Here is a 17,286-nt window from a genome sequence, read left to right as displayed (position 1 = left end):
AGCTTCTTAACAATAGGTAACATACAGATAGCTTACTTTGTGCCAAATGCTCTTCTAACACTGTATATGTATTGCCTAATTTATTTCTCATAAGAACTCTTCGAGGCAGGTACTTTTATCACTCCCATTTAACAGATGAGGACATTGAGGCACAGAACAGTTAAGTGACTAGCTCAAGTTCACATAGCTAGTAAAGCTGCAGAGCTTGGATTTGAACCCAAGCAGTCTGGCTCCAGAGCCCAGACTTGTTGCCAGTACACAATACCGCCTCTCTTTAAGATCATTCAAGTCCTCAATGGGAGGGGCCTTGGATTGGAATATTCTTTTCTGATCCCCCAAGGCATTAAAAAGACAAAGCCTAGCAGGATATATTGGTCCTGCTCTGGCTCTTTAATTCAGGCAGGACCACCCACACGGCTTTGCCCTTGACTCATCCCCGGCCCTGTGACTGTTCCTGAACTGCCAGTCATAACCCATCTTCACCAGCTTATAATACTTGAGACCCTGATCTTGATCCTGCCTCTGCCCTTTAGGTTCGATGTTTAAAGCAAGAGCAACTGACATTGACTGAGTTGCTTCACTATGTACCAGACACTCTTGTTAGGGGAAACACTGACTGAAACTGCCTGCCCTGGCCAGGCAAAGACAGTAACAATTTGCATGACTTATTTTACGACAGGCGATCCCGGTAAGGAACATGGAACTAATAAGCCACCACCAACCGGAAGAATATGGGAAAGGTCAAAAGGAGAGAGGAGAGGCCAGTCCACATGTCCTACCGACCTCCCAGACTCCTCGCTGGAATCCATCTTGGCTGAGCGGTTGTGCGTGCCACCAGAAAGGACCCTGAGTCAGAATGATTGGCCAGAGACAACCTGGAAACTAATCCCATCACCCTAAAACCTGAGACTGTGAGCCACGTGGCAGAGCAGTCCTCCTGGGTTCCCTTACCCTCCTGCTCTCCGCCCGGGCGCCCCTTCCCAATAAAGTCTCTTGCTGTGTCAGCACGTGTGTCTCCTTGGACAGTTCATTTCCGAGCGTGAGACAAGAGCCCACTCTCGGGCCTAGGAAGGGGTCCCCCTTCCCGCAACAACTCTGCCCAGTCCTTTATCTGCATCATCCCAGAAATGACCTCTGCCAGGGGTCATTGCTGTTGAGGCACAGGCGTTACCAATCAGAACAGATGCTGGCCTTCGTGCTAGATCAAGGACTCTGTTCTGCCAAGAGTGAACACTTTAGTTACTGGATCAAGGGGAGCAGGCAGGAGAGAAGCTAGGGACGTAGGGACCCAAGGCTATGGCTATTTACCAATCAATTTGCAGATATTTTGATGTTTTAACAACCAGCTGTACCATTATGTAGGGACTGAATTTCAGTGCTGGTATCATTACTTTATTTCATGACAGTGGATGGCAGCTCAGAGATGTTAGACAACTTGCCCATTGTAACACAGCCCACTAGTGACAGAACTGGGATTCCAACCTAGGTCTGACTCCAGAGCACACAGTCTTAACCACTAACTGTCCTGTGTTCCTGGGAAAGGAGAGTGTCCAGAACAAGAGTTGTTTCCACTGTTCTGCGGCTAAAGGCTGAGCCAGAGGAATGAGGTTTAAGTTCTGAAACTTTGTCGTGGCCTCTCTTTTCTCAGGCTTGACAATACCTACTATTTATGTTGAGGGAGTGGGCTCTGCAGAATAAGGAGGGTGGGGCAGGATGCAAGGAAGAAGGAACGGTGTGTCTGTGTGGGAGACCTCAAAAAGGAGGCACAGATGACACTGAGCCCATCAGGGTTTCAGTGAGGGCAGAAGTTTGCAGGCTGTGGCCACTTCAATTTGCTTCACAAAAATGCTAGCATTCCTCCCGTTGTTGGTCCCAAACTGTGCCTTTATGGTGGATAATGCCTTCCTGGCTCCCTGGGTTTCCTCAGCCTTGGCAAGTGCAGCCTGGTGATAGCTGGAATTCACCTTGGTTCTAGATATTTCATAGTCTTCTTAGTGGCTGGGAGACAGTAAGATCACCAGCTTTGGGCTCTCTCCGTTTCTCTATTGGCTAAGCAGGATTTTTTTTTTTTTAATTTCCAAAATAGAAATCTTTTTTTTTTTTCCTGTTAATGCATAGTGGCTAAAAAAATAATAGAGAGGGTGGAAGTTCCCCATACTCTCTCCCTTGAACATTACCTGCAGGGGACCTTGTGTTTTGGCTGGCCCTGCCCTCACTCACTTTCTGCTGGAGAAGCCCTATAGTGTAGTGGGTTCAATGTATAGACCCTGGGGCCAGGCTGCCTGGGTTTGCATCCCAGCTCTATCGCTTTCCAGCTGTATGACCACAGGCAGTTTACTTTATCTCTCTATGTCTCAATTTCCTCATCTGTAAAATAGGGATAGTAATAAGAGTACCTATTTCAAAGTGCTACTCTAAGAATTAAAACGAGTTCATATATGCAAAGCACTTAGAACCGATTTTGCTTTGGGGAATTAGCCCCCATTGTATACAGTCTTGGTGGGACTATCAATCCGGCGTCCTGCCTTCCCATGGGCAAGTGTTGGGCGTGAGACTCAGGTAAGGCTAAATAGTCTCTCTCTGTCTCTCCCAAGCTAACCTGAATCTTGAGTAAGGTGACTCAAAGGTGGTAGATAATTAGGTCTGGTTTATTCCAGAGCAGTGCCCTGATGACACCGTACCTTCATTCCTGCTATCTGAATCCCCAGGGATCACTTTGGTACACATCTCTTCCAAGACCTACTTCTGCTTTTCCTTTGTCTCTGTGAGCCATTTCACATCCCTCCCCCCAAATTTATTTTCTTTCTTTTTTTTTAAACTTAAGCCATCTAGAGGTGCCTTCTGTTTGCTTGCAGAAAGTTCATATGAGTTTGTCATATTTCTCTATCGGTGATGACTTTTGGTTGCAACTGACAGAAAATCCAGCCCACAATGGGCTAAGCAAAAAAAGGATGGAGTGGCTCCAGTAAGGGAAAACCCCAGGAGTAGATTGGACTTCAGGGGTGGCTTGATTCAGGGGCTTAAACAATGTGATTAATATCTGACCTCTTTCTAGGGCTTGGCTTTACTCACTTGTGTCAATGTCAATTTTGTTCTTGGGTTCCATATAAAGGCAAGATATCTGCCATTATCTCTAGCCAACATCCTTTCAGGTGGAGTCCCACAGAAAAGAAGAGAGTTTCTCTTCCCCAGGGCATCTGGTCAACATCATGGGCTGGTTCTCATGGGCCTGATTTGGGACAGGCTAAGTTCAGAATCAATTGCTGAAAACAGGGGGATGCAGTGCTTTCATTGGCTAGGGCTGAGTCACTTGTCTACCCCTAGAACTGGGAGGTAAGGTCAACTCTTCCCAAAGGATGTGTATCCAGAGTAGGGAAGGAGGGTGTTCCTACCAAGGACAACAGAAGTTCCTAAATTATAAAAACACGGTACAAGTTATACTATCAGAGTACTGACAGGAAACAGATGGTACTCAAAGAGATAACTAAGACAGGTCAATGGGGGAACTATTTACACAGATACGGGCAGGGTTGAGAAATCACGAGGTATTGTCAAGCACCCTGGGGCTAGCGCCAGTGGAGAGTCATGACCATTTCTAGGCCTCCCGTGGCGAGAAAGGGAACAGAGCTGTTACTTTAGGAGAGTCTTCCAGTGGGATCCGTGGCCTTTGGTAAAGGAACAGAGTCACTGCCAACACCTGGCCTGGTACAGAGAGACTGAGGGTGGGTGGAATAAATACACGGACCCCTTCTATTCCCATGTGCCATTCTCATACTCATGTCTTCCATTGGCCGAACACAACAAGAAGCCAGAGGGCAAAGTAGCCCAGTTGATGCAAGTTCACAAGTCAGTCTCCCGGGGCAGCACAGAGAGGGTAGAAAGTGGAGGCAAGAAGAGAACAAACCTAACGGGGGAAATAAATAGATGATATAGATATGGATACACACACATATATATGTATACTAAGTAGCTCTCTATATATAGACTTTCAAGTGCATTGACTTTCAAGTTAGGCAACCCTTGGACAAGTTACTTAACTTCTCTGCAATTCTTTTTCCTCGTGTGGATTGGGCATAATAAGAAGAACGACTTGCTATGTGAGGCATTCAAGCAGGATAAACTGCTTAGCAGAGTGCCTGGCACAAGTAAGCACTATGTTCACAGAAATATATAAACCACAGTTAAGGTGCTATATTTGTTGGGGCAGAGGCTAAGCTGCTGTAACAAATAGATCCAACCATACCATAACTCAGACGCAATAGAAATGTTTTCTTGTTTATGTACAGTCTAGGGTCAGTGTCAGGTTGGTGAGTGGCTCTCCTTATAGGAATTTGGGACTGAGGCTCCTTCTACATTGTGATTCTACCATTTCCTAAGGTCTCCAGCCAGTGAAAAGGGAAAGAGAATGGAGGAAGCTGGAAATGGCTCATATCGCTTCCTTTCATGTACCAGGGAAAACAAAAATGATTCTAGTATTTCCAAGAGTGTTTTTTTTTTTGCATTACGCGGGCCTCTCACTGTTGTGGCCTCTCCCGTTGCGGAGCACAGGCTCCAGACGCGCAGGCCCAGCGGCCATGGCTCACGGGCCCAGCTGCTCCGCGGCATGTGGGATCCTCCCAGACCGGGGCACAAACCTGTGTCCCCTGCATTGGCAGGCGGACTCTCAACCACTGCGCCACAAGGGAAGCCCAATATTTCTTTCTGTTTTTTTTAATTTTTGTTTTATATTGGAGTATAGTTGATTAACAATATTGTCAGGTGTACAGCAAAGTGATTCAGTTATACATACACGTGTCTATTCTTTTTCAAGTTCTTTTCCCATTTAGATTATTACAACCGCTGCGCCACCAGGGAAGCCCTCCACGAGTGTATTTAATACAAGAGATTGGACACAAAAATGTTAGGAGGGCTCTAGGAACAAAACACAGACAGTGAGGTTACCCAGAGATGTCTAATTAGGGGACGCCATTACCACCAGTGGGCTGGAGGGGTAAAAAGGAAGACGATGCTCTCCGGAGCCCCTGTTCATTGCATTGCGAAGGCAGCTGGTGCACCTGCTGCTGTCACTACTAGAACCACCACCACTGCTGCCCTGCAGGAAGCCAGGAGCTCACTTGCTGCTGAAGTCACTTGCTGCTGCTGTTGACACTGCCAGACTTAGAGTTCAAGGGCACCAGGCTGCTGAGGCTGCTGGAGTGCCAGCCACCTACCACGTCTGGAAGAGTGCTGTTTGAGCAGGAACCCAGGAGCCTGCAGCCACTCATTGTTTTTGCTGCTCTTACAACTGCTGGAGAAAGAAAAAAAAGGCTTCTCCCTTTTGTCTTCCAAACTCCCACCAGTGCCTCTGATTGGCAAAACCTAAGGGGAAGCCAGCTGAAAAAGGAGTCTAAGAAATGTAGATTACAGGCTTCCAGCTCCAGGTTATACAGAGGAGGGCAGAGTAGGACGAGAACAGAGTTAGAGCAAGCAGATAAGCGGCTGGTATTATAAATTCAGAGTACTGAGGACTGTAGTTTCAGCCACCTTCTTCCAGTGTTTACTGAGAGATGCTCAACTTCAAAACTAGCCCAAGAATCTCTCTACCCTCCCAATAGATTTCTACAAAGAGGACGGAAACCGGAGGAGATTATGATTGTAAAGGGAGGCAGACTGTCCTCGCCCCTCATTCCTTGTGAGTGTATTCATCTGGTTCCCTTCCTGATAGCTCTTGGAGGGAGATCCCAGAAATTAGCTCATGAAGTTTTGGGGTATCCTCAATATAAAGGAAAAACCTGTTTTCTGCTTCCTGTGTCTTTCTTTCCTGTGTGTCTCCTTTACTCTCACATCACTACCACACTCACACAGAACACTTCACTTTTGACCCTTCTGGTCCCCACACCAAAACAATTCTCTGGGACACAAGCTGGGTGGCTTAAAATTTAACTCAATTCTGATGCTATCTACCTGGAGATAGAGCCTGTGAGATCCCACGGTTAAGGGCTCAGGCTTACAAACTGCTCCCATATGAACCTCCCATTCAGATGCCAATCACAAGTAGTAGGTCCCCACATCGCTCAAAATTTCTATCCCACTTGGCTACAAATCATGGGTTTCCATGACCCCCTCCTTGGGGTTGATTAATTTGCTAGAGCCACATGCAGAACTCAGGGAAATACTTACGTTTACCACTTTATTAAAGGATATGATAAAGGATACCGATGAACAGCCAGATGAAGAGATGCATGGGGCAAGGTATGTGGGAAGGACGCAGAACTTCTGTGTCCTTTCCAGGAGCATCACTCTCCCAGCACCTCCAGGTGTTCACCAACCTGGAAGCTCTCCAAACCCTCTCATTTTGGGGTTTTTATGGAGGCTTCCTTACATAGGCATGATTGACTATGTAATTGGTGATCAATTCAACCTCCAGCTGATCTCGGGTGGCCTCGCCCTGCAGCGACTTGAAGCAGGGTTTCAGTTCCTGGCCAGAGATTGAGGTCGGGTCTCGTCAGTCAGAGCACCAGATCCTAGCCACTGACCAGTGGTCAGTGACAAGGCCCTGGCCCTTCAGCTTTACAGAAAAGAATTCCCACAAAGATGGAAAGTAGTGAAACAAGTAATTATTAGGAGGAAAAAGAGTACAGTTACGTGGATGGACACACAGGTGGACTCAGAGAGAGAGAAAGTCGCACCCTCGTGGTAGTTTAAATCACTTATATGGGGCATTTCTTCCAGGTTTCCTTTGGCCAATCATTTTGATTTGCCTGGTTCAGAGTCCATATTTGGTATATCTCAGGATCCTCCTATGTGTGTGCGTGCATCTCTCAGCCAAGATGGATTCCACTGAAGAGGACTATGGGTAGTTGACATCATCTACTATGAGGTGGCACCCCCTCCCCTTTTGACCTCCAGGGAGCCTTTCTGCGCATGTGTAGTCAGGGAGGTCTCCTTGATTTTCGGGAATGAGAAATATGTGGTCTCTTATCTTTTATCTGGGCAGGGCCCAACCTCCTCTCTCAATTGTCCTGCCATTCTCTTGGAGTATCCATCCACAGGGAACGAATCTCCAATTGCTTTCCTTGGGGGGCCCATCTACCTCCTGCCTCACAGCCCTTCTCCCCTCCCAGGAGGTCAAGGGATGGGAAAGAATGTTCCAACCCTACAACCAAAGGGTTGGTTCCCCTGGCAACCAGCCCCATCCTTAGGTGACCCGAGGGCATGCCAGAAGTCACCTCATTAACATGACAAAAGACACCATTCTCTATCCATTTAGGAAATTCCAAGCATTTTAGAAACTGTGCTGTCAACGAAGACCAAATATATATTTCTTATTATAATTCACAATATCACACTCAGGAAGGGGAATTGACTCATTTGTCAGTTCTCTCTCAGTTGACCCATAATATCATCTGCCTCAGTGCTGCAACGGCAAGGGTAGGATGATGTCGGAAAAGGTATCGGGGAGAGATGATGTAGTGACAGTGCCAATTGGAGAGAGAAAAGAGCGTGCCCTGGAGTGGTCAGTTCCTGAGAGTTACGGAAGACAGATCTCACAGTCCAGCACTGATCCACTGAACTTTTCGCGACAATGGGAAAGTTCTACCTCCATGCTTATCGCTTATCCGATATGGTAGCTATTAGCCACTCGTGACTAGCACTTGAAGTGTGGCTAGTGTGAATGAAGAAACAATTTTAAATTTTTATTTAACTTTAATCAATTTTAATTTAAATAATCACATATAGGTCATGCTTATTAGATCAGATAGCACCAGCTGCCGAACTTGAAGCTGGAGATAAAGAGACTACATAAGATTGGGAGCTGCAGGCTTGCTGGGACCATTGCAGAGGAACCCCACGTGCTGCCAGCTGGGAGTCAGCAGACAAATGTGACTATGTTTCAAGAGCCCATCCATAACTGAGAGGATGGTTTAGGATCAAATCTCTCACCAGCAGAGCCTGTAGGGAGCTCACTGCTGGCTCTTGAGTCTACAGACCATGAATTGGATTAGTGGTGGCGAGGCTGAAATTCAACCAGAACACGCTGTCGACTAAAAAATTATTCACAGTCTAAAAGTTGAGAGTTATCTTTTATTCTGTAAAGGAGCAGGACCCTATGGGGCCTTCCTGGGACAGGCCTTCCCCCATATCCTCTGCTTTAGCTCCTCTCTGAAGTAGCTAGATAACAGTATTTGATGCACATTTCCTGAGTTGTTTTACAGATGTGAAAACCCCCCACCAAATGGAAGATGTTAACTACTTGATGACCATGAGCACATGGGCCCAGGCCTACTGGAGCCTAAGGACTGATAATGTTAACCCCTGTGACACCACCCTGTTATCTCACCATCAGCCAATCGGAGAACTGTGCATGAGCTGATCACTTACCCTTTGACCCACCTCCCTCACCTGGCTTTTTTTTTTTTTTTTTTGGCTGCGTTGGGTCTTTGTTGCTGCGCACAGGCTTTTCTCTAGTTGAGGTGAGCAGGGGCTACTCTTTGTTGCGGTGCGTGGACTTCTCCTTGCGGTGGCTTCTCTTGTGGTGGAGCACAGGCTCTAGGCACGCGGGCTTCAGTAGTTGTGCCTCTTGGGCTCTAGAGTGCAGGCTTGGTAGTTGTAGCACATGGGCTTAGTTGCTCCGCGGCATGTGGGATCTTCCCAGACCAGGGATCGAACCCATGTTCCCTGCATTGGCAGGCGGATTCTTAACCACTGAGCCACCAGGGAAGCCCCCCTCACCTGCTTTTTTTTTTTTTTTTTTTTTTTTTTTTGCGTACACAGGCCTCTCACCGCTGTGGCCTCTCCTGTTGCAGAGCACAGGCTCTGGATGCGCAGGCTCAGCGGCCATGGCTCACGGGGCCAGCCGCTCCATGGCACTTGGGATCCTCCTGGACTGGGGCACGAACCCGCGTCCCCTGCATGGGCCGGCGGAATCTCAACCACTGTGCCACCAGGGAAGCCCCCCTCACCTGCTTTTAAAAGTGCTTTGCCAAAACCCTTCCGGGAGCTCGGGGCTTTTTAGGGAATGAGACACCTATCTCCTTGCATGGCCCTGCAATGAACCTTTCTCTGCTCCAAACTCCGATGTTTCAGTTTGTTTGGCTTCACTGTGCATCGGGCACATGAACTTGTGCTAATAATTCAGTGGGAATTTTTAGGACTTTAAACCCAGGAGGCAGCATCTCAAGTAGCCATGATAGAACTGCTCCGAGGAGGTGAGGGGGGAGCTAGGATATATCGGAGTTTTGCAACAAAGGGCAGGAGTAGGGAACATCAAAAGATTATTTTTGCCCACCCCCGCCAAAGCCTCCTCTGGCTGAGCCCCACCCCTGCCAAGGCCTCCTCTGGCCATGTGGGTCCCAGTGGACCTGAGCACTGCCACCCCCCCATAGCCTCCATGGGCCACGTGGGTCCAGGCGGGCCGAGCACCACGCGCCTCCAAAGCCTCCTCCAGCTGTGCCGTTCCCTGCAGACACACCCATGGAAGCCAGCGGCCCAGCCAGCCTGTGCAGGCACATGCGCTCCAGGTCAGCTTCAGGGGCATACACTGCTGAAAGGAACACACACAGAGGTGGTGCTGACACAGCAGGTTCAGAGACCTACCTAGAGGTCTTGGAGGCCCTCCTGGGGACGCAGGGGTTGGATGTAGCTCACCATGGTGGCAAGGACACTAATAGCAAAGGCACCAGGGAATTTTATTTTAATATTTTTCCAATTTTTTTCTAATTTTGTTTTTTGCTGTTGTGTTTTGTTGTTTCAATTTTACTTTTCTAATTTTATTTTATTTTTTATGCTTTGTTATTGTTATGCTCTTTTTTGTTGTTGTCTGTTTTGTTTTTTGGGGTTTTTTTCTCCCCTCTGCATGGCTTGCAGGGTCTTGGTTCCCAGGCCAGGGGTTGGGCCTGAGCCCCTGTGGTGGGAGTGCTGAGTCCAAGCTGCTGGAATAACAGAGTACTTCAGGCCCCAGGGAATATTAATAGGTGGGAGCTCTCCCAGAGGTCCTCATCTTGGCACCAAGATCTGGCTCCACCCAACTGCCTGCAAACTCCAGGGCTGGATATCTCAGACCAAACAACCAGCAAGACAAGAACACAGCCCCACCCATCAACAAAAAAGAGATGACAGAGAAATATGTTACAGATGAAGGAGAAAGGTAAAAACCTACAAGACCAAATAAATGGAGAGGAAATAGGTAATCTACCTGAAAAAGATTCAGAGTAATGATAGTAAAGATGATCCAAGATCTCGGAAATAGAATGGAGGCACGGATGGAGAAAATACAATAATGTTTAACAAGGACCTAGAAGAACTAAAGAACAAACAGTGATGAACAACACAACTGAAATGAAAAATACACTAGAAGGACTCAATACCAGAATTACTGTGCAGAAGAACAAATAAGTGAACTGGAAGACAGAATGGTAGAAATAACTGCTGAAGAGTAGAATAAAGAAAAAAGAATGAAAAGAATTGAGGACAGTCTCAGAGACCTCTGGGACAACATTAAACACATCAACATTCAAATTATAGGGGTCCCAGAAGAAGAAGAGAAAGATAAAGGGTCTGAGAAAATATTTGAAGAGATTATAGTCGAAAACTTCCCTAACATGGGAAAGGAAATAGCCACCCAAGTCCAGGAAGCACAGAGAGTCCCATACAGGAAAAACCCAAGGAGAAACATGGCAAGACACATATTAATCAAACTAACAAAAATTAAATTCAAAGAAAAAATATTAAAAGCAGCAAGGGAAAGCAACAAATAACATACAAGGGAATCCCCATAAGGTTATCAGCTGATTTTTCAGCAGAAACTCAGCAGGTCAGAAGAGAGCAGCAGGATATATTTAAAGTGATGAAAGGGAAAAACCTACAACCAAGTTTACTCTACCCAGCAAGGATATCATTCAGATTTGATGGAGAAATCTAAAGCTTTACAGACAAGCAAACACTAAGAGGATTCAGCACCACCAAACCACCTTTACAACAAATGCTAAAGGAACTTCTTTAGGTGGGAAACACAAGAGAAGAAAAAGACCTACAAAAAAACCCCCCAAAACCATTAAGAAAATGGTAATAGGAACATACATATCGATAATTACCTTAAATGTAAATGGATTAAATGCTCCAAACAAAAGACACAGACGAGCCGAATGGATACAAAAACAAGACCTGTATATATGCTGTCTACAAGTGATCCACTTCAGACCTAGGGACACATACAGGCTGAAAGTGAGGGGGTGGAAAAAGATATTCCATGCAAATGGAAATCAAAAGAAAGCTGGAGTAGCAATACTCATCAGATGAAATAGACTTTAAATAAAGACTCTTACAACAGATAAGGAAGGACACTACATAATCATCAAGGGATCAATCCAAGAAGAAGATATAGCAATTATAAATATTTATGCACCCAACATAGGAGCACATCAATACATAAGGCAAATGCTAACAGCCATAAAAGGGGAAATTGACAGTAACACAATAATAGTGGGGGACTTTAACACCCCACTTACACCAATGGACAGACCATCCAGACATAAAATTAATAAGGAAACACAAGCTTCAAGTGACACATTAGACCGGATAGGCTTAATTGATATTTATAGGACATTCCATCCAAAAACAGCAGAAAACACTTTCTTCTAAAGTGCACATGGAACATTCTCCAGGACAGATCACATCTTGGGTCACAAATCAAGCCTCGGCAAATTTAAGAAAATTGAAATCATATCAAGCATCTTTTCCGACCACAATGCTATGAGATTAAAAATCAATTACAGGGAAACAAACTGTAAAAAACACAAACACATGGAGGCTAAACAGTATAGTACTAAATAACCAAGAAGTCACTGAAGAAATCAAAGTGGAAATCAAAAAATACCTAGAAACAAATGACAACAAAAACACGACAACCCAAAACCTATGGGATGCAGCAAAAGTGGCTCTAAGAGGGAAGTTTATAGCAGCACAATCCTACCTCAAGAAACAAGAAAAATCTCAAATAAACAACCTAACCTTACACCAAAAGCAACTAAAGAAAGAAGAACAAACAAAACCCAAAGTTAGTAGAAGGAAAGAAATCATAAAAATCAGAACAGAAATAAATGAAATAGAAACAAAGAAAACAACAGCAAAGATCAATGAAACTAAAAGTTGGTTCTTTGAGAAGGTAAAAGAAATTGATAAACCTTTAGCCAGACTGATCAAGAAAAAGAGGGACAGAACTCAAACAAATAAAATTAGAAGTAAAAAAGAAGAAATTACAACTGACACCACAGAAATACAAAGGATTATAAGAGACTACTACAAGCAACTACATGCCAATGAAATGGATAACCTGGAAGAAATGGACAAATTCTTAGAAAGGTACAACCTTCCAAGACTGAACCAGGAAAAAATAGAAAATATGAACAGACCAATCACAAGTAATGAAATTGAAACTGTAATAAAAAATCTTCCAACAAACAGAAGCCCAGGACCAGATGGCTTCACAGGTGAATTCTATCAAACATTTAGAGAAGAGCTAACACCCATCCTTCTCAAATTCTTGCCAAACATTGCAGATGAAGGAACACTCCCAAGCTCATTCTATGAGGCCATCATCACCCTGATACCAAAACCAGACAAAGATATCACAAAAGAAAGAAAATTACAGACCAATATCACTGATGAACATAGACGCAAAAATCTTCAACAAAATACTAGCAAATAGAATCCAACAACACATTAAAAGGATCATATACCATGGTCAAGTGAGATTTATCCCAGGGATGCAAGATTCTTCAATATATGCAAATCAATCAATGTGATACACCATATTAACAAATTGAAGAATAAAAACTGTATGATCATCTCAACAGATGCAGAAAAAGCTTTTTACAAAATTCAACACCAATTTATGATTAAAAAAACTCTCCAGAAAGTGGGCATAGAGTGAAACTACCTCAACATAATAAAGGCCATATATGACAAATCCAGAGCAAAATCATTCTCAGTGGTGAAAAATTGAAAGCATTTCCTCTAAGATCAGGAACAAGACAAGGATGTCCACTCTCACCACAATTATTCAACATAGTTTTGGAAGTCCTAGCCATAGCAATCAGAGAAGAAAAAGAAACAAAAGGAATCCAAATTGGAAAAGAAGAAGTAAAACTGTCACTGTTTGCAGATGACATGACACTATACATAGAAAATCCTAAAGATGCCACCAGAAAACTACTGGTGCTAATCAATTAATTTGGTAAAGTTGCAGGATACAAAACTAATGCACAGAAATCTCTTGCATTCCTATACACTAGCAACAGAAGATCAGAAGGAGAAATTACGGAAACAATCTCATTTACCATTGTCATAAAAAGAATAAAATACCTAGGAGTAAACCTACCTAAGGAGACAAAAGACCTCTACTCAGAAAACTATAAGATACTGATGAAGGAAATCAAAGACAACACAAACAGATGGAGCGATATACCCTGTTCTTGGATTTGAAGAATCAGTATTTGAAAATGACTATACTTCCCAAAGCAATCAACAGATTCAATGCAACCCCTATCAAATTACCAGTGGCATTTTTCACAGAATTAGAACAAAAAATGTTACAATTTGTATGGAAACACGAAAGACCCTGAATAGCCAAAGCAATCTTGAGAAAGAAAAATGGAGCTGGAGGAATCAGGCTCCCTGACTTCAGACTATACTACAAGGCTACAGTAATCAAGACAGTATGGTACTTGCACAAAAGCAGAAATATAGATCAATGGAACAGGATAGAAAGCCCAGAGATAAACCCACGCACCTATGGTCACCTCATCTATGACAAAGGAGGCAAAAATATACAATGGACAAAAGACAGTCTCTTCAATAAGTGGTGCTGGGAAAACTGGACAGCTACATGTAAAACAATGAAATTAGATCACTCCCTAACACCATACACAAAAATAAACTCAAAATGGATTAAAGACCTAAATGAAAGGTTGGACACTATGAAACTCTTAGAGGAAAACATAGGCAGAATACTCTATGCCATAAATCACAGCAATATCCTTTTTGACCCACCTCCTAGAGAAATGGAAATAAGAACAAAAATAAACAAATGGGACCTAATGAAACTTAAAAGCTTTTGCACAGGAAAGGAAACCATAAACAAGACGAAAAGACAACCCTCAGAATGGGAGAAAATATTTGCAAATGAAGCAACTGACAAGGGATTAATCTCCAAAATATACAAACAGCTCATGCAGCTCAATATCAAAAAACAAACAACCCAGTCAAAAACTGGGTGGAAGACCTAAATAGACTTTTCTCTAAAGAAGACATACAGATGACCAAGAGGCACATGAAAAGATGCTCAACATCACTAATTATTAGAGAAATGCAAACCAAAACTAAAATGAGGTACCACCTCATACAGGTCAGAACGGCCTTCATCAAAAAATCTACAAACAATAAATGCATGAGAGGGTGTGGAGAAAAGGGAACCCTCTTACACTATTGGTGGGTATGTAAATTGATATAACCACTATGGAGAACAGTATGGAGGTTCCTTAAAAAACTAAAAATAGTACTACCATATGACCCAGCAATCCCACTCCTGGGCACATACCCAGAGAAAACCATAATTCCAAAAGATACATTCATCCCAATGTTCATTGCAGCACTATTTACAATAGCCAGGACATGGAAGCAACCTAAATGTCCATCAACAGAGGAATGGATAAAGAAGATGTGGTACATATATACAATGGAATATTACTCATCCATAAAAAGCAACAAAACTGTGCCGTTTGCAGAGACGTGGATGGACCTAGAGACTGTCATAAAGAGTGAAGTAAGTCATAAATAGTAAAACAAATATCATTAACACATATGTGGAATTTAGAAAAATGGTACAGATGAACCTATTTGCAAAACAGAAATAGAGACACAGACATAGACAACAAATGTATGGACACCAAGGGGGAGGGGATGGGTGGCATGGATTGGGAGATTGACATTGACGTATGTACACTACTATGTATGAAGTAGATGGCTGGTGAGGGCCTACTGCATAGCACAGGGAAGAAAAAAAAGAAGGTACAATCTGTTTTCAGGACATATATTGAGTTAACCTTAAAAATGCATTTCAATATACATTGGGAGCAGACAAATACTGTTTGATTCCACTTATACGAGGTAACTAGAATAGTCAAATTCATAGAGTCAGAAAGTACATTGGGAGATGCCAGGGGCGGGGGTGGGGTGGGGGGATGGGGAGTGGGAAAGGGGAGTTAGTGTTTAATGGGGACAGAGTTTCAGTTTAGGAAGGTGAAAAATTCGGGAGGTGGATGATGGTGAGAGTTGCACAACAGTGTGAATGTACTTAGTGCCACTGAACTGTACAGTTAAATATGGTTAAAATAGTATGTTTTATATTATGTGACTTTTACCACAATAAAAAAAAACATTAAAAAAAGATAGGGCTTCCCTTGTGGCGCAGTGGTTGAAAGTCTGCCTGCTGATGCAGGGGATGCGGGTTCGTGCCCCGGTCCGGGAGGATCCCACATGCTGTGGAGCGGCTGGTCCCGTGAACCATGGCCTCTGAGCCTGTGCGTCCGGAGCCTGTGCTCTGCAATGGGAGAGGCCACGACAGTGAGAGGCCCGTGTACCACAAAAAAAAAAAAAAAAGATAACCAGGGTATATTAAGTAAAAAAGCAAAAAAAAAAAAAAAAAGATTATTGTTAATTAAAGAGAACCAGATATCCCAAGTTAGGGAATTTAGCACTTTTCTATGTATGGGAAGATGCAAGAGTCTGAGCTCACTGAAATCATTCCTTTGATATGTACCTCAGCTATCTGGGGCCAGTATCCTGTGTTTTCACATCCGGAGTTTCCTCATGGTCTGATGGCTGCTAGATGGCAGGTATTCTTTCCTTCCTGAGTTTCCTCAGGGCTCACCAGCTCCTGTTGGAGGGCTGCAATCGCTGATGACTGTGACATCCTTTGTCTACTGATATGGCAGGAAATATCCCATTTCTCGATGCCAGAACAACATACCAATCATTAAAATATCGAAACATTTCTACATCAGTTGGTAAATAGCCACTTCCCCAAGTGCCACCTGCCACCCTGCTCCCACCACCAGGACTCCCTGGATTCCTGAACCACCAAGTGGAATCACCCCTGCTCCTCTGCCTCTGGCGTGACACATCAGGGAGCTTTCAGGACCGGCAACTGGCCTGCAACTGTTCTGATGGGTTGGTGCCTGTGCTATTGTGGTTGTTAAATGTTTGAAGCATCACCCCTGGTGTTGGACACTGAAAGCACAGCAACTGCTATGTGTTTGCTTGTGCAGGGGAAGAGCGGTTATGATCCACAGGAAGAGGCCTGCCCCAACCCACCATGGGCAGTCACATGAGAAACCTGTTTTTTCCTTTCTCCCTCCTCCCTGAAACTCACACCAGAGAAGCAATCACAGGAAGGGGGTGAGTGTGTCAGAGCTCCCTCCCTGCCCCTAGCAGCTGGAGCTTTAAGTCTGCCTTTCATGGAGTCATGGAGTGGGGCTGGGAAAGAGTCTTGAGTCAAATGTGAAACTGAAACTTTAACTAATTGAGGTCAATTCAGTCATTAAAGGTGACGGAGGGCTTCCTTGGTGGTGCAGTGGTTGAGAATCCGCCTGCCAATGCAGGGGATACTGGTTCGAGCCCTGGTCCAGGAAGATCCCACATGAAGCAACTAAGCCCGTGCGCCACAACTACTGAGCCCACGTGCCACAGATACTGAAGCCCGCGCCTAGAATCCGTGTTTCATAACAAGAGAAGCCACCGCAATGAGAAGCCAGTGCACTGCAATGAAGAGTAGCCCCTGGTCGCCGCAACTAGAGAAAGCCCGTGTGCTCAACACAGCCATAAATAAATAAATAAATAGATAAATAAATTTATTTTTAAAAAAGTGATAGAAATAGTGGGGTAGGGATGGGTGGAAAGGTGAAAGGAATCTACTCCCTTGATCCAGGCGCTGACCTTCTGTCTGCTATTGCCCATCTCTGGCACATCTCCTTCTCCCTGGCCCTGGAATGCTCAGCCACTGAGCCCAGGGCAGGCCCTGTCCTTTGGCCACACACACACACACACACACACACACACACACACACACACACACACCCTAGCATGCCTGGTTGCCTCTTAAGACGTCTAAGAACCTTTGGGAATACCAGAACAGATCAAGGCATGTAGGGGCCAGCCTGGCCATTAAAGGAGGTGAGCTGCCATGTGGCCCCATGGCCTCAGTCTCTACTTGTGGAAATACCTGTCTCAAGTTGTGCTGATCAGATGCCA

The 17,286-nt window shown here is 44.5% G+C and overlaps 1 long non-coding RNA gene across 1 annotated transcript; it reads right to left on the bottom strand.

Moving 5' to 3' along the window:
* Window positions 1-9,001: 9,001 nt before the first annotated feature.
* Window positions 9,002-13,834, bottom strand: LOC113622398 (uncharacterized). The gene is made up of 3 exons (XR_003433506.1): window positions 13,824-13,834; window positions 11,887-11,893; window positions 9,002-9,106 (listed from the first exon to the last, which is right to left on the bottom strand). It is a non-coding gene; the product is annotated as an uncharacterized LOC113622398 (long non-coding RNA).
* Window positions 13,835-17,286: the final 3,452 nt, after the last annotated feature.

Source organism: Aethalodelphis obliquidens, unplaced genomic scaffold, assembly GCF_003676395.1.
Source record: "Aethalodelphis obliquidens isolate GAN/ISIS:26980383/991018 unplaced genomic scaffold, ASM367639v1 scaffold9, whole genome shotgun sequence".
Lineage (NCBI taxonomy): Eukaryota > Metazoa > Chordata > Mammalia > Artiodactyla > Delphinidae > Aethalodelphis > Aethalodelphis obliquidens.
This window is presented reverse-complemented; position numbering and strand designations above follow the sequence as displayed.